At 37.9% G+C, this 19,149-nt stretch overlaps 1 pseudogene; it reads left to right on the top strand.

Annotated features, from left to right (window-relative positions):
• Positions 1–5,884: 5,884 nt before the first annotated feature.
• LOC139438284 (lysine-specific demethylase 6A-like) overlaps positions 5,885–19,149 on the top strand; it is a 58,998-nt pseudogene continuing 45,733 nt past the window's right edge.

Genomic DNA, 19,149 nt, shown 5'->3' with positions numbered 1-19,149 from the left:
TTATATGGCTAAGGTATTATTTCAAATGGAATCGAGAGTTCATTCCAGAGCTTATGGTTATGCATGTCTTAGGAGGCTCTCACTGAATGTCACAGCAAACTGTGCCCAAAGCACAGGAGCTCCTGAAGGTTCTGGAGACATCTTGACACTATAGGCAGGGCAGACAATCCCAGAGAATTGGCATGCTGTTGTTGGGCCTTTCCTTGGAATATATGATGGCCCATTTGTCCAGGGTTTCAGAATTAGACTCACTTATAGTTTTCCTATATGGTTCTTCTACCCCTTACACTTGAACCCACAGTTAGCGCTATACCCATTTAATCTATGTCCCAGAGACTTAAACCTCCTAGTTGTTCATAGGTTGAGCCCTGAATCTCAGCAGAGTTACAGTTCATTGCACTCACCAAGGACAGCTAACACAAGGTGAATGATGGACAATGCCCACCTACAATTGTGAGCAAGATGGTCCCCTTCATCTACCCCACGGGATCTAAGCCCCCACAATCGGAAGGAGAGTGGGCATCACCATCCCCAAATCCTGAAGATTGAGGAACAAACAGAACATAAGATGGGAATGCATCTATGGACTAGTCATTACTATTCCAGAAATGGAAGAACTTGTAACAGTGACATAAAGACAGTTGTCACCAGAGGTTCAGAGGGAAGGGAGAGGGGGGAATAGATGTAACACTGGGCATTTGGGCAACATTGAAATTGTCCTGCATGACATTGTAATGATGATAGAGTCCTTCATATATTTCATCATAATCTATAAAACTATGCAGGGCAAAGTGTAAACTATGATGCAAACTGTAGTCCATGGTTAGTAGCAATGCTTCTATATGTGTTCATCAATTTTATCAAATGTTCCACACTAAGGAAAGCTGGTGTTAATGGGGGAAAGCATGGGAGGGGAAGGAGTAGAGTACATGGAATCCTCCAGATTTTTGATGTAACATTTATGTAATCTAAAGCTTCTTCAAAGTAAAGAAAAAGGAAAAAAAAAAAAGAATACTAGTTTAGGAAATACAGAAGCCTGCATTTGAGTAGCTGGAAGCTCACAGCCATATACAAAAAGGTAATTCAGGGTTTATATATTCTGGAAGTCTATGTCAAATAACAGTGATCAATATTCAAGACCTCATCAGCCTAAGAAGCTCGCACTTGAGTATAAGGTTCATTCAAGTTAGGTTTATATAGCAGGAAAACTAGCATTATATCCAGTTAAGAAAAAAGCCTGAATTTATGTGCTCACATTCACAGGCAAAGAATTGGAATGCAGTTATATTCAAGAATAATGGAACCCCAGAAATATTCAGCTAGGAAGGTACACCAAATGCACAGAAAGAAACATGATTTGTTTACCTAGGAAGATCATACCTATGTGCAAGAAGGAAGTAGGCCGGGGTTTATACACATGAGACCTTTCAAACTTACTGAAATGAGAAGGAGGCCAGGGCTACACAACTGAGAAACTTATACAAATATCCAAAGAAGTGGCTATGGACATTTGCTCCAGAAATTTGAAACCCATATTTTACACCGAGACCTCTTTTCTTTGCCTTTTTTCCTTTGGTATTGCGTGCATCTCCACCCACTGAGACAACAACCAGTGACCACATGAACACATTCCTATTCCCTAGCAGCATGTCCCAGGTGCACCCATCCCCACACATCCCCCCGCGATGGGCACCCTGTGCTAGGGACTCTCACCTGCCACTGTTGCCAAAAGAATTCCCCCACAATGTTTTCTAAGCCACAGTCGTCCGCTGACAGAGTTCACCTGGGAGTGGGTTTCCTTCAGCCATCCCCCAGGTGTACAGAGAGCCAGCCTAAGGCTTCCCTGCTCGCTCTTGGGAGTGTGAATGGTCTAAACCTCTTTGGTGTTTGGAATCCTAAAAATCCATTTATATTATTTGAAGCAAACATACATTGAAAAAAGAAGAAACAGAGATAAATGGGTTAGGCACAATTTGGAAAAAAAAAGTCAAACACAATATACTGACAGTATTAATAATGTATAAGTCACATTTCATAAGCCCAAAGTATTGAGTGAGAAAAAGAGGAAGAGCATAAAATGCTAAAATACAAAATAAAATACCTGAAATATATACTTCTTCTGTCACAAACATAGAAGAGATGCAAAGGGTGTGAATTAATCAAATTTAAATTATAGTTGGAAATTTGGATACACAGATTCAGCAATCAAAAAAAAGTCAACTACATACTAATACCATTCCATACAAACTAATAATATCATCTTTTCAAGATAAAAACATTTATCAGATATTCAGGTTTTAGTGCACTCATTTCTTTATACTTTATTTACTTCTTTGGTATTTTTAAAAGAAATTATGAGTTTAGAAAGCAATCATACAAAAACAGATAGGATTTCCATACATTACCACACCAACAATTCCTTGCAATGTTGTAGAACATTTGCTACAATTGATAAAAGCACAATTTTTAACTATGGTGTTAGCTTAACTTAGGTATGATTTCCCCATAAAGCATCCTATTATTAACAGCATGTATTTGTATTGGATATTTGTTACAATTCATGTGAGAAAGTTCACATAATTATATGGTAAACCACAATATATCTTCCACCACAGGATTTACTGTGGTATATAGTCCCATGATTTGTGCAATCCATCACAGGTGTATACTCAGTGGCTCTCATTTTCATTACAAAGTTGTGTTGTCATCACCTCAGTCCATTTTAGAACATTTTCTTTACTCCAGAAAGAAAAATTCCTTACCCCTCCTCCCCAAATCCACAAATGTGGATGATACCTACCTTTTAATTTTAAATTTGACTTCCAAAAGATAAAGGGGTCAAATGTTTCAAAGCTGAGGAATCTTAACTCCTTGAAAATGTAAAAATAATCAGGCACCTTGAGCTTCACTGTTCCCATTAGTGTTTAACAAATAAATTTTATTGTAGATACATGTTAATACTCCATAAATCCATATAACGTGTACAATCATTGGTATTCCATATAATGACAGTCATACATTCTATACAATCACTTAAATCGTTTTCAGAGCATTTTCAGTATTCCAGTAATAATAATAACACTAACAAACAAAAACAGAAGTAAAAAACTCATCACCAATTGATCTTTCTTTGCTTTCACACCATACATAGTTGCTATTCTGTTTTCTTCTTTCTAGTTGATATGTATAAATGGAATATCATCCATATGTTTATTTGACATGAGGTTTCACCATGTTATACAGTCCCATGTTATGTTTTTAGCTTTCCTTCTAGCAATATACATGACCTTAGACTTTCCCTTTCAACCACTGTCATACCCATGTAATAGCTCTGCTAGTCACTAACACTATGTTGTGCAATCACCATTTCCATTCATTTCCAAAGATTTACAAAGAATATTTTAACCTATTCTGCACAGATTTACCGTCAGCTTTCCATTCCTTACCTCATTCTAATTTCTGGTGACCTATGTTCTAATTATTATATCCATGAATTTACATAATGTATTTAATTCACATAGTGCAATCCTACAGTATTTGTGCTTTTATGTCTGGGTTCCTTCACTCAACAAAATATCCTCCAGGTTCATGCATGTTGTCGTTTGCTTCACAACTTCATTTCTGCCTACCACTGCATAACATTCCACTGTGTATGTATTCCACTGTTTATGACTCCTGGCTTGTTTCCAAATTTGACTATAGAGAATAATGCTGTTATGAGCATCAAAGTGCATATACATATTACGCCACTGCTCTCATACCTACATTCTTTTCTTTTCTTTTCTTTTTGAATTATGATGTATATTTTATTGAAAACTTCAACTAGAATATAAGAAGAAATTTTACTATGCATAAACCAATGAAATGAAAAAGAAGTCCCAGAAATACACGAATTAGCCAACTGATTTTGACAAACTTGAAAGTAACATCAGTGGAAAGAATAGTGTATATTTAAAGAAATGATACAGTAATAATTGGGCATTCCTATAAAAATAATAGAAACAGACACATAAGGTACACCTGAAAACTTAAAAATACAGCTCTTAAAGGGACATGGAAGTCAATGCAACATATAAAACAATAAATTCAAGAAAAATATACTGAAAATATTGTCCCAACCCAAGTGGTTAGTATTTTTTCCCTTTTATACAGAACTTCATTCACTCTCCCGGGTCCCCAAATATTTCCTCCCCACTAAGCCCAGGAAGCCCTTGGCACTTGTAGGGTCTGGGATTAGACATCAATAGGACCAGCTGGAGCCTTCCTCGCTCACTAGCTGATGGTCTCTCTCCTCTCTCAGGGGAGAGCAGGATGGGGAGAAGGCAAGACTCCCTCACTCTCTAGCTCTGAGCCCCTGCCAGACTAATTGCCAGGGCATATGCCCAGGGTATATAGTAATGTCTAGATATACTCATAGTGGAAACAATTAAAAACAATAGCTGGGGGGGGGGCAGTACTGGGCCCCTGGCCGAGGGGTCACTGTTGTGGACCCTGGGGAGCAGCGGCAGTTCCCCAGGTGCAACAGCAAGAACCAGGAAGGAAGGAGGGCCCAACAGTGGGCTCCTGATACTTATGGCTATGCTTTTGAGCCTATACACCTCCAATAAGAATAAGGTCTAGAGTAGCACTGTGCCTGGGAGTTTCCTCCTGACGGCCTTCATGATACTCAAATGTGGCCACTCTCACAGCCAAACTCAGCATGTAAATGCAGTGCAGTCCCCCCAGCGTGGGACATGACACCCGGGGATGAGCCTCCCTGGCACCGAGGGATCACTACCACATATCAGCTGAAGATGCAACTAGAAAAGGACCTTGAATTAAAGGTTCAACACGGATCAGCAGAAAATCCCTGTCTACATATAATAACATGACTTCAAAATGCTGTTTGACCTAATGTAAGGGGGAAATGGAAAAGAGAAATGAGAATATAAGGCTATGAGTCTCTAAAAAAGAGTCTGGAGGCTGTCAGAAGGAATGCCCTTATGCACAAATGAGCAGAGTCTGAGAGACAGATAAAGTAGATACAACCCCAAGTATTGGTTCTTTTGAGGAATAAAGAGACCCACGGGTTCTATAATCATGGCAGATGGGGTTCACTGCCATGGCAGATGGCCCTTCTCTGGAACTGGTGTTTCTGCGTGATGGAATTGGACTCAGAGGGGATCTCTTTTCACAAGAGTTGCATGCTACTTTAATGGAATTGTAGTTGGTGCTGGGGTTTTAGATATATTTAGGGGATTTGAATCTCTGGACTGATAATATGACACCCAGGCCCAGAACCTCAACAGACTTCAGCTCCTACACTTTGATTTATTGGACTTACCCCACTCAGCTAACATCGAGTTGAAGAAGGTCAACCACCACACCATGGAGCCTAGAGTGTCTACAACTGAAAGCAGGAGGAGTGCATCCAGTATCCATGTGGATTCTAAGCCCCCACTTGACATAGATGTGCAATGGACACAACCAATCCAATGTCCACAGAGAAAATGTGGAATGGGTGTGGGAAGGGTAGCAATAGTGACTGCTGGGTTTGGGGAATGGGAGGAAGAGATGAGATGTGGAGGCGTTTTCGGGACGAGGAGATGTCCTGGGTGGTGCTTCACGGAAAATTACGGGACATTGTAGAGCCCCCCAGGGCCCACTGGATGGAACATGGGAGAGTGTGGGCTATGATGTGTACCATTGACTAGGGGTGCAGCGATACTCAGAGATGTACTTACCAGGTGCACAATGAGGGAAGAGAGTGTTGCTGTGGGGGGAGTGGGGGGTGGGGGCGGTGGGGTTGAATGGGACCTCATATTTTTTTAATGTAATTTTTAAAAATAAATAATTAAAAAAAAAAAAAAGAAATGCTGAGAATTCATAAAGCCAGATGCTCAAGATGGAGGAGATAGACCTAGGGGTAGTCAGGTGGGAAAAAGTATCAGAGGACTGGCCTTTTCTTCTACACTGTGCAAATGTGCAGGAGCATGGTCCCAGTGCCTGAGCCTGACATTCAGCAGGCCAGCCCCAACCCACACCTGAATCCCAATTCTACTCTGATTGTCCTGATATTACAGGCATTGTCACTGGGCAGAGGGCTAGCAAAGAGTCTTGATTTTAGGGAGCTTTCAATCACTAGCCTGACCATCCTGCCCTTCTTCAGGGGCGCATAACATACCCTCTATCTGTCTTTCCTTTTTTACTTTATTTATTTTAGTTTATTATTTTTTTAATTATCTTTCTTAAAATTAAAAAGGATCATGCAAAATGTAACATTAAAAAGCATAAGAGGTTCCCATATATCCCACTCCCAACCCTCCATCCCTTTCAATTTTTTAACTGTATATTTTTGAAGATACCTAGATCATAGAAAATGTTACATTAAAAAACATAGGAGCTTCCCATACACCCCACTCCCCACCCGTCCAACCCCAACAAATTTTTAAATTGTATTTTTTGAAGATACCTAATCAGAGAAAATGTTACATTCAAAAGTATAACAGGTTCCCATATACTCCCCACCCCCTCATCCCACTCCTCCCACGTCAACAACCTCTTTGATCATCATGGCACATTCACTGCATTTGTTGAATACATTTTGGAGCACTGCTGCTCCACATGTAAAGTGGTTTACATTATAGATTGTACTCTCACCCAGGACATTCAGTGGATTATAGCAGGATGTGTAATGTCCAGCATCTGTTCCTACAATATCATTTAAGATGACTCCAAGTCCCAAAAATGCCCCCATATTACAACTCCTCTTCCTTCTCCCTGCTCTCAGCAACTATTGTGGCCACTTTCTCCACATCAATACTACAATTTCATCCATTGCCGGTCACAATAGTCCCATAGCACAATATCAATAAGTCAACTCTAATCCATATTTTATTCCACTGTCCTGTGGAAACTGGGTTGGTAATGTCCACTCCACCTCTATATTGAGAGGGGGCTTAGATTCCACATCGATGTTGATTGCAATTCTGCTTGCAGTTGTAGGCACGCTCGGTTCCCTGGTATGGTGGTTGACCATCTTCACCTGCCTGTTAGCTGACCTGGGAATGTCCAACAAACCAGAGGAGTTGCCCAGAGGCTCAGGGCCCAGCTGGCATATGGGCAATTCAGAGATTCAAGTCTCCTGAGTATTCAACAACCCTAGCAACAACCACAGGTTCAGTAAAAGTATCAGAAGAGGCATGTGTAGAAAGGACACGTTGGAGTCCAACGCCATCAAACTCAGGCACATGAATTCCAAAGTAGGATCCACTGACATGGCACTGAACTCCAGAGATGAAAGACAAATGTCAAAGACAAAGCTTTATAATATTCTTCATTTTTTAATACTGGAATTTATGGCAGATGGCTCATACCTTCTTTTAAAAGTTATTTTGGCTATTTGGGGCCCTTTACTCTTCCAAATAAATTAGATTATTGGAATTTTGATTTATGCAAAAAGGATTATTAAGATTTTGATTGGAATTGCATGGCTCTCTAAATCAGTTTGGATAGAATTATCATCTTAACAATATTTAGATTCTAGTCCATGAATATGGAATGTCCTTCCATTTATTTTAGTCTTCAGTTTCTTGTAGCAAAGTTTTGTAATTTTCTGAATACAGGTTCTTTATGTACTTGGATAACTTTAATCCTCAAGATTTGATTCTTTTAGCCATTATTAAAAATGGATTTTTTTTCTGATTTCTGCCTCAGATTGCATTTCAGAAGCATATAGAACAGCTATTGATTTTTGCATATTAATCTTATATCCCACCACTTTATTGAACTCATCTATTAATTCTAGAAGCTTTGTTGTGGATTTTTAAGGATTCTCTAAGTATATGATCATATCGCAAGGGAATAGTGAAAGTTTTACTTCTCTCTTTCCTATATTTGTGCCTTTTTATTTCTTATCTAGCCTAATTGCTCCCATTCAATTTTCTAGCACACAATGCAATAATAATGGTGAGAGTGGGCATCCTTGCCTTGTTCCTGATCATGGTAGGAAAGCTTTCAGTCTTTCTACGTAGAGTACAATACTAGTTGTAGGTTTTTCCTACAAGCCCTTTCCTTTATTGAGAAAGCTTCTTTTTATCCCTATCTTTTGGAGTGTTTTCATCAAGGAAGTGTGCTATATTTTGTCAAATGCCTTTTCTACATCAATTGAGAGGATCATATGTTTCTTTTTCATCAAATTTTCAGTGTGGTTAAATACACTAAATGATTGTCATGTGTTGAACTACCCTTACATACCTTGGATAAAACCCACTTGTGATGTGTGATTCTTTTTAATGTGCTTTTGGAGTCCGTTAGCAGATACACTTTAATTTATACTTCCTAATCTTCATTTTTAAACTCTTCTCCAAGTCTCTGGTCCATGTTTGTTTGGTTTTTTTTTTTTTTCCCTTTCTGACTGCAGAACTCTCTTTAGTATCTTTTGTATTTCTTGTCCTTTAGTAAGATATTCTGTCAGTTTTTGTTTGTCTGTGAATTCTTTGAACTCACCCCCCAGTACGTGGAAAAATTTTAATGAGTAAACCTAGAAGTGAAAAATCACGCAGAAGGCTTTGTTAATCAGGACTCCAGTGCCTCACTGGTCGGTACTTTTCATATTTCAGAGGGATTAATGAGAACTAGAACAGTGAGCACATTGCCAAATGTGTTTTCTGACAAATAACAGATAGGGTGCACTCCAGGGAATATTGTGGTCTTCCCTGGGAAGGCTGGACACTTTCTTGAGGACTGGCACATAGACCTTGCAAAGTAGTGCCCAGGGAGAATTGTGGTCTTCCCTGGGAAAGCTGGACACTTTCTTGAGGACTGGCACATAGACCTTGCAAAGTAGTGCCCAGGGAGAATTATGGTCCTCCCTTGGAAGGCTGGACACTTTCTTGAGAACTGGCACATAGACCTTGCAAAGTAGTATCCAGGGAGAATTGTGGTCCTCCCTTGGAAGGCTGGGCACTTTCTTGAGGACTGGCACATAGACCTTGCAAAGTAGTGCCCAGGGAGTATTGTGGTCTTCCCTGGGAAGGCTGGACACTTTCTTGGGGACTGGCACACAGACCTTGCAAAGTAGTGCCCAGGGAGTATTGTGGTCTTCCCTGGGAAGGCTGGACACTTTCTTGGGGACTGGTGCACAGACCTTGCAAAGTAGTGCCCAGGGAGGATTATGGTCCTCCCTGGGAAGGCTGGACACTTTCTCAGGAATTAACACGTGAACCTTGGGAAGTACTGCCCAGGGAGTTTTGTGTTCCTTCCTGGGAAAGCTGGACACTTCCTTGGGAACTGACGCAGCCCCCTCAAGTTGGCATCTATCGTATCAATTTCATTGATTATGAGCCAAATGAAAGGGACAGGCCCTGGTCAGGACAGTGAAGTCCACCCTGGCAGAGGGTGCTCTGCACAGGTGTTGCTTTCACTCAAGACTCTGGTTTTGGCTGCTGACTTGGGGCTTCCCAGCCTGAGATAGATGTTGGGGAGTTTTTATTAAGACTCTTCTATTTCTCTCTTATTTTGTGAGTCTCTTCAATGATGATTTCATCTTTTCACTGATTGTGGAATTCTTGTCTCTCAATCTAATTGTCAAGATAAACTTATTAAACTAGATATGTATATACAAATTTATTTTTCATCCATTTGGGACTCTGGCCAGAGGTGGGCCAGGTATGTTGGTGTGTCCCCTGGAGAGCCAGGTATGTCAGTGGGTCCCCAATTTGGTGAGCTCATATCTACATCATAAAGGATTATGATGTAGCAGTTGGACCCCTGTTTGTAGACAATCCTTTCCCTATTTTATATGCTCCCAAATATTAACCAAAGTTTATAAATAAATAAATAAATGTCATGCATGTCTTTCTTATGCTTGAGTTAATTGAATAATTATATCAATCTCTCTCTCTCTACTCATATATCTATATAGAAAGCTTTTATCTAGCAGAAAATTATGGCATAATTGGCAGGATTCAATTACTATTACATTAGCAGGATGACTCTTTTCTAGCACTCTCAGGTAACAGAGGGAAATCATGTTGAACCACCTGTGCAGGGAAAGGTTAACTCACAAATCAACATACTGCACTTGCAGAAGTGCTGAATAAGGTTGCACCAAGGAAGTCTTTGTTCTGGATAACAGAGTCTTGGGGGTGGGGGTCTTCCAGCAGCCATCTTGGGGGTTACTGATGTCCACGTGGACTCTTTGCCAGGTTCCAGTTCTATCTATTAATTCCCTATCTTACCAGCCTGCTTCATTCCCCCCCTCAGAGAGTTTTGCTGAAGGAAGATGCTCTTTCTTCTGTAGCTACTTCCTGCTGATTAGGGGCTCACAGACCCTACCTGACAAGGTGTAGAACTCTCCTGCTTCTCTATCTTGACTGGAGGAAGACGAATCTGGTATCCTGTATGAAGATGGATGAAGTCCCCATATGGCTAACAAGATGTTGATCCTGGGAAAAATAAACTTAATTAGAATTTTGAGCATATGTGGTCCTACTGAGAGGACACCGGACCACAGGAGTAGAAAAGGCCAGGTGTTTATAAAGGCTGCATTTCCCTGACATCCTTGGGTTTATTTTCCAGGTTTTGAATACTGTTTGGGACTATTTTAGAGTAATTTACATAGAGATTGCATTTTTCCTTAAGGAAAGGACAAACCCTTCCCTGTGCTGCAGTTAGCATTTTAAGTGTCCTATGATTTTGCATCACCATAGCTGCAAGAGAGTTTGCTTGCTGTTTTAGAGCTTTTAAGGCATGACTGGTTTCATTTATGCTGTTAGTTATTTCTAGGGAGTAATTGAAATAGATCATTAGATTTTGTATAGATTGCCAACCCCAATTTTCAACAGTGGCAGTTATGCCTAAAGCAGTTAAGAGAGGGATGAGAAGGGACACTGCCTTTTTCAAAAGAAAACAGGCAAGGATTTTTAAGGGATGTTTGGTTTGTTCTCCCCTAGCAGTAGACTTTGAGCTAGAGTTAGTGGAAACAGCTGATTTTGATACAGACACTATTTAGCTTTTGTTCTCAAAGAGGCATGTCAGGCCATGCAATGACTGGCACTTGTACATTCCACAAGGTGCTTTTGGTGAGCTGGCACTTTCCTGGACCGATGATTTCATTCAGGATTAGTGCACCAAGCTGGATATTCCATTAACTTGAATAAGGGCTATGAGGGAGACCTGGGCTAAGCACATTCATTAGTTACTTAGAAAATGATGTTTACCAGGACTTTTAACATGTTTAATGTCCCTCTGCACAGGATCTAATAGAAAAGATAACACTGTAATCATCAGGCATATATTTAGAACAGGATACAGGTACAATACTTAATGCTAATTAATGTACTACTAAATGCATAAGTTTCTCTTTGAACTCCAATTAATAAATTCAAGTTTCAGATTGGCAATACCTTACATGTTATCTCTCCACAGGAGCCGGCCATAATGCCAATTTGCAATTAAGCTCTACTTGCAGAACTCTGGTTAACTATGGCTTCACTTGATATGTCTTTCACACAGTGAGCAAGCCACAATATTGTTGATCCTAGAGAGAAACTAAGAAGGTAATTTCAGTATTTTACTGGCCTGATACATAGCATTCTTTGACACTATGAAACAGTGCAAGTTTGGAGGTGGTATCCATGGCACGTTTTGCTATATTGAGCCCCCATTGGCTGCTTCAGGAGTTTGAAACTGCAACATAGTTTTCATCAACTTCAGAAGCACAACCAGAGATATAGTAAATATCTTTCTTGTTTGAGGGGTCAGTGACCAATCTAGTGAATAACTCATATAGAGAGGGAACCTGCAATGTATTCAAGGCCTGGTTTGAATGTACAAGAGAGTTTGACAATGCTGAAGTCTATCTCTTGATTTTTGTATACCTTAAACATTTCCAGTGCAATGTGTTACATATCAAATGAACTTAACTTTTTATTACTTTGCTTTTTACTCCTACACTTTTACTAGGAAGATTTTATTTTACTTTAGCAGTAGAAGCAAATTATTTTTTCCATTTTTAAAATGAAAACTGAAGCTACCCAATGGAATTAAGGTAACTTGTTATTATTACCCCTTGAATATGTACATCGAGGAGAATTTTAGGCAGGTTTCATTGCTATGAAGTAACTTTTTGCCATTAATGTCAATCTAGGTTTTAAACTGAGAAGTTTAAGGTTTATGTCCTCATTTCTTTAAGGAGACATGACATGAGGTTCCTGGGCCTCAGATTTATCTGTTTTCTTTTTTTACAGTGATTTAAATAGAATTCAGGATTCTATGCAGAGGCTGCTCTTAGCTATACTGTGGTCATGTGGACCAGCAGTAAGCACAGTTTCTGATTCCTACGAGACTCCTAAGGGGAGTTTGCCAATAGGCTAGAGACTTAGAGCGTGGTGGGTATCTGAAGAGAGACTTCAGTTCCCCTCATGGAAGATACTGATGTGAGTTTTTACAGTACATCAAAAGGTAAGGAAACATTAGTTCATAGGGAGGGGATTAGTGTCCAGAGTACAGTCTTGGGTCAATAAAGGGCTGTAAAAGTGAATTCTTGTGTATGGCTTGGTGGTGTGTTGGACTAGGAGGTAGGATTTTCTTGGAATGCAGGAAGGTTTGATGGCCCAAAAGTAATGAGGGCCTTTATCTACTCCATTCCCACTGTGATATGGCTCATTCCTGGGGAGAGATATGGTACCTTCCACAGGTAGGCAGTTTGCTCAGTCGATCAGAATGGAGCCACAGCATTATGACCTGGTAACCATGAAAAACCTCTAACTGAGGTCTCAATACATCACTCTCAGCATTGGATAGAACATTTGGACAAAGGATCAGTAAAGAAATAGAGAGCTTGAATGGTATGATAAATGGACTAAAACCAATAGATATGTACACAACATTGCATCCCCAAAGAGCAGGATATGCCTTCTTCTCAAGTGCTCATTGTTCTCTCTCCAGGATAGACCATATATTGACTCATAAAGCAGATCTAAATAAACTTAACAGTATTTATACAAAGTTCTTTGTCTGATTGTAATGGAATAAAGTTGGAAATCAACTATAGGCAGCAAAAAGGAAAATTCACAAATATATGGAGGTTAAACAATGCACTCTTAATCAGTTGGTCAAAGAAGAAATTGTGAAAGAAATAAAATATTTTGAGATGAATGAAAATGAGAATACAACATAGCAGAACCTATGGAATGCAGCAAATGCAGTTCTGAGAGGGAAATTTATAGCCCTCAGTGCTTACATTAAAAATAAAAGAGTTGAAATCAGGGACCTAACTACACATTGAGAGCAACTAGGTGAAGAATAGCAAACTATTCACAAAGCAGAAGGAATGAAATAAGAAAGAGCAGAGAAGAAATAAAACTGAGAATAAAATCAATAGAATTAACAAGCCTAAAAGTTGGTTTTTCAAGAAAATTGATAAGCCCTTAGCTAGACTGACAAAGAAGAAAAGAGAGATGGTGAAAAGTCAAATTTGAAATGAAAATGGGGACATTACTATTGACCCCACAGAAATAAAAGAGATCATAAAAGAATACTATAAACTGCTATACACCAACAAAATAGACAATGTAAATGAAATGGAAATTTTTCTAGGAAAATACAAACAGCCTGTACTGGCCCTAGAAGAAATAGAAGACCTCAGCAAACCAGGCCCAAGTAAAGATATTGAAATAGTCATCACCCAACTACCCAAAATGAAAAGTCCATTACCAGAGGGCTTCACAGATGAATTCTACCAAGCACTCTAAGAACATTTAATATCAGTCTTACTCAAACACTTCCAAAAATTGATAAGGAAGGAATGCTACCAAAATCATTCTTAAAGCCAACATAATCTAATACCAAAGTTAGATAAAGACACTGTGCAAAAACCAAATTACTGACCTCTATCCCTAATAAATAATGAGGCAGAAATCAATAAAATGCTCTCTAAACAAGCCCAACAGCACATTAAAAGAATTAGTCATCCTGATCAAATGGGTTTTGTACCAGACATGAAAGGGTGGTTCATCACAAGAAAATTAATCACCATAACATACCACTTTAATAAATCAAAGAGAAAATTCCCATGATAGTCTTGGTTAAAGCCAAAGAAGTGTTTGACAAAAGACAGCATTCTTGCTTGATAAATATACCTTTAAAAATAAGAATTGAAGGATATTTTCTCAACATGATAAAGAGCATGCATGAAAAACCCACAGCTGAACAAGTAGAGCAAGAAAAAGAAATAAAAGGCATGAAAATTGAAGAAGAAATAAAACTTTTACTCTTCACTAATGATACAGTCATGAGAAATCTACAATAAAACTTCTAGAAACGGGCTCAGGAGGATGGAAGATAACATATAAAAATCTGTAGGGTGTAACAAATTAACACCAATGGAAAAATGTTGGTAATGGGGGAAAATGTGAAAGGGCTGGAAGTGGAATATATGGGAATCCCTTGTATTTCTGATGATGTAACATTTACATAATCTAAAGCTCCTTTAAAAATAAGGAATATTAACATTAAAAAATCTGTAATATTGTACACTAGTAAAGAGCATTTTGGGGAGGAAGTCAGGGTAAAAAACTGTGTTTACAATAGTGACCAAAAGAATCAAATATTTAGGAATAACTTAAAGAAGGACATAAAGCATTTACTTAGAAAATCATAATGCATTGCTAAAAGCAATCAAAGTAGATCTAAATACATTGATGAATACTCTGTGTTCATTGATTGGAAGATTAATTATCACTGAGATTTAAATTCTACCCAAATGGTATACAAATTCAACACAATCATGATAAAAATTCCAACATCCTTATTTAAAGAAATGGAAAAGGAAAACCCAAATATCAAATTTATTTGGAATGGTAAGGGGCCTTGAGTAGCCAGAAACATCCTAAAAGCTACAGTGGTAAAAATGTTGTATTTGTATAAAAATAGACAAACCAATAGAACAGAATTGATGGATCAGAAACAGACCCATTCATCTATGGTCAAAAGAATTTTGATAAGGCTAAGCCAACCCAGGTCAATCATAACAGTCTGTTTTAAAAATTGTGTTGGGCGATCTGAATATCCATATCCAAAGGAAAACAAAAGAGGACCTCTATCTCATACATTATACAATAATTAACTCATCTCTTAATTATTACAGAAATATTGAGGGAAAAACAGTAAAGCATTTGCTTTGTCAGTGAAGTGGAATCATGGTTTAACTGATCTGCCTGTGGTTCATGCAGCTATAATAGCTTAGGTACTAGTGATAGTGTACAAGCCACTTTAAGTCTTTGTTTTGTCAAGTAAGTTTTTTAATCAAAACAATTTTATTGTTACATATTAATAAAGTATAAATCCATCCAAAGAGTGCAATCAGTGGTATCTGGTTTAATCATATATTTGTGCGTTCATCACCCCAATCATTCCCAGAGCACTTTCATTTATTCCAATTAAAAAAAAACTCACCTCTCAATCTCTCTATGTCTTGCCTGCCCTCCGTAGCTGCTATTCATTTTCCTTATCTCTAGTATGTTTTTATTTATATTTTGTAAAAAAGAGTTTTATATATGCAATATTCCCCATATTTGTGTTTTACGTGATATTTTACTTTACTATACAGTCCTATGTGATAATTTTTAGCTTTCCTTCTAGTAATATACATGACCTTAGACTTTTCCTTTCAACAACTGTCATACCCATACAAGAGCACTGCTAGTTACAAACATCATGGTACTTTCACCATTTCTATTCATTTCCAACAATTTTCAAACAACCTTTTTTACCAGTTCTGCACAGTAAACCTCAGCTTTCCATTCTCTACCCTCCTATTTTCTGGTGACCTATACTGTAATTAACTCTGTGAGTTTACACAGTACATTTATTTCATAATAGTGCAATCATATAGTATTTTTCCTTCTATATCTGGCTTTCTTCACTTAACATAATGTCCTCCTGTTTCATCCATGTTGTCTTGAGCTTCACAGCTTCATCTCTTCTTACCATTTCATAATATTCCACCCTGTGTATACATCGCAATTTGTTTATCCACTCATCAGTTGAAGGACACCTGGGTTGTTTCCAAATTTTGGCAATTGTGAATAATGCTGCTGTGATGCCTGTTAGTGTCTTTGCTCTCAGTTCTTCCCAGTATATCCCTAGTAATAACACGGCTGGATCCCATGGCAAGTCTATATTCAGCTACCTTAGGAGGAGCCAAACATTCCTCCACAGTGGCTGTACCATTCTACATTCCCACCAACAGTGTAGAAGTGTTCCTAGCTCTCCACATCATCTCCAACATTTACAGTTTTCTGACTACTTAAGAACAGACAGTCAAATAGGTATGAAATGATATTTCATTATAGTTTTGATTGACATTTCCCTAATCACTAGTGATAAGTGTCTCTAACTTTTGAAGGACAGTTTTGCCAGATACAGAGTTCTTGGCTGGCAATTTTTCTTTTTCAGTACCTTAAATACATCTTACCACTTTCCTCTAAGCTCCATGGTTTCTGATGATAAGTCAGCAATTAATCTTACTGACTTTTCCTTGTATGTGATGCTTTGTTTTTATTCTTGCTGCTTTCACAACCCTCTTTTTATCTCTAATATTTGACATTTTGAATAGTTGGTGTCTCATGGTAGGTCTGTTTGGATTTATTCTGTTTGGGGTGCATTGCCCTTCTTGGATACTGATATTTTTGTCTTTTGTAAAGATTGGGAAGTTTTGGTCATTATTTCCTCAAATATTCTTTCTGCCCCTTTCCCAAATTCTCTTCTTCTGCAACACCAGTAATGTAAATATTTCAGAGTTTAGTTTGTCATTCAGTTTTCTGGGACTCTGTTCTATTTTTTCCATTCTCTTTCTCTTCTCCTGTCTCTTCCATTTGAGATGTCCTGTCTTGGAATTACTAATTCTGTCTTTGAGGAGTTCAAGTCTGCTCTTACATGTCTCTAATGTATTTTTATTGTCATCCATTATGTCTTCCTTTCATTCCCATAAGCTGGTTACCTTTCTGTGTTGGCTTTCAAATTGTTCTTTATGTTCACCCAGTGTCTGTGCTCACCAGTGTTTTAATATTATTTATTTCATTAGTGGTATTTTCTTTAAATTCTTTGAACTGATTTAAGGGTTGTGTGATTATCAGTGATTAATTGTCTTAACTCCTATATCGGCTCAGGGTATTTGGTTAGTTCCCCACAACACGCCCCCTCCCCCCGCCACCCCACAGAATTTAAAGAATACTTTATTAGTTTCTATAATAAAACCCATGTAGATAAGACCAAACATATTTAATACAGTACATTACAATGGAAAAAGATTAAATTTAACATCTCTGCATCAATATGCTTGTTAATTTATGTATAATCCCAACTCACCATGTACAATTGGGATAGCTTTTCAAAAGTTGACAGCACAGCTGAAGTTTCCAAATGGCTAGTTCTTTATCTTGGGCCATCTTTTCCTGTTTCCTAGTATGGCTTGTAATGTCTTGCCAATGTCTAAGCAACTGAAAATGTTGGTGAATTTACTCTTATGGTCAATTTCTCTATTTCGCCTATGTATTTTTCCCCACAGCTCTTTGATATTTGGCTCAACTCTGTCTTTATAATTGCACAATTTAAGTTATCAGAATCAGACCACACACTCACTAGTGGTGTTCAGATTTTCTCCTCGGGTTAGAATACAGAGTGAACTGAGAACAGATTTGTTCATGCAATTTCCAGACCATCCAGGAGATGGTGCACGTGAATGCACCTCTCCAAGGAGGTGTTTCAGTCTGGGATTTTCTGTGTGGAGATTCAAAGCAGGCAAACTCTCCAAACTCTGAAGAAAAGCACCTCTATTCCCCTTTCTTTTTCCTTTGAAACTCCTGACAGAAAGAAAGACGTCTCTTCTCTCAGTCAGCTGTGGTAAGCCATGGATTTTACCCCAGTTTATAACTTGGAGATAGAGGAGGGGATCCCTTTCCAGTCACCATGGGGGCTTAGTAGCTCATTTTTGATGTTGTGGCTTCTTTGTCTCTGTCTCTCACCTTTTTGGGAGTTGTGTAATGCTGTCCTGGCCTGCTGAGCACCAAAACATTTCCTGCAGACAGCTTTGGGCTTTCTTTATTGTTTTCATGCGAGCTTTGAGCTCAGCTTGTTAGTTTGACTTCATCTTCCCACACTTTGCCAAGTATACTTTAAAGATAACATTTACCAGGTTTGCTTTTATTAGCTTTTCCTTTGTTTTGGAGTATACATCTTAAACTTTTGCTGTTGCAGTAGTGATTTTTAGTCTTAGTAGCATTTTTTGTTGAGGAAGAATTGTGGATAAATGGAATCATTTCGAGATTTCCTTGTAACCTTAAAAGAACATTCTTAGACCATATCTGTGGGAAATACAACATTTTAAACTCATAAAAGTTTATAAATAATTTCCTAGAATATTTTATTCCACAAAACTGCCTTTTTTCCCAATTTTAATTTTAACTATTTTTGTACCTTCATTAAATTTTGTAAGCTGTCATGGCATGTGTTATAATAATTTTTTTTGAAAGGGTTCTGGACCAATTAAGTATTTGTATAAAGAATACATAGTTTTCTGAATATTATAAAATAGGATGCAAATTAAATTATTTCTTTTGTAACAATAGGATATAGCAACTTATTAAAATGTCATATTCTGATGATACCTTGTGCTCATTGTGTTTTATTAGCTGATAGATATTTGAAACATGGCCTATTACCCATGCCTGATTAGAGTTAAAGAAATATCCAGTGATAAATTAAAATGAGCACTTTTACTATCAGTTATGTTTTTTTAGTGCTTGAAACTTTGATGATCATTATTATGATAATCCAAATTTACTAGCTAGTTCTTTGAAATAATATTCATTTGTTTTATTTGACTTCATTGTTTCACTAAATCATGGCCATGAATTTGTTGGTTTTTGTGTAAAGATTTAAGCATTTTGTTTTTCTCCAATTCCTTCTTTTCTTTCTAATCTTTAAAGGAAATATCATTCTGCAGTGGAAGCCTATAACAACTTTTGATGACAGAAAACCTTCCTTCACAAGTAAAAGCTATGGTATTATAACAGTTAGGTATATAAAATTTACTTTTAATTATACATTAATGTGAGGAGGTTTTTCTTCTGATGAACAATATTTATTTACCCTTCTCCTTCAAAG

This window comes from Dasypus novemcinctus, chromosome Y (assembly GCF_030445035.2).
Source record: "Dasypus novemcinctus isolate mDasNov1 chromosome Y, mDasNov1.1.hap2, whole genome shotgun sequence".
NCBI classification, from domain to species: Eukaryota; Metazoa; Chordata; class Mammalia; order Cingulata; family Dasypodidae; genus Dasypus; species Dasypus novemcinctus.
The sequence above is the reverse complement of the archived record's forward strand: the minus strand, read 5'-3'. Positions and strand labels throughout refer to the sequence as shown.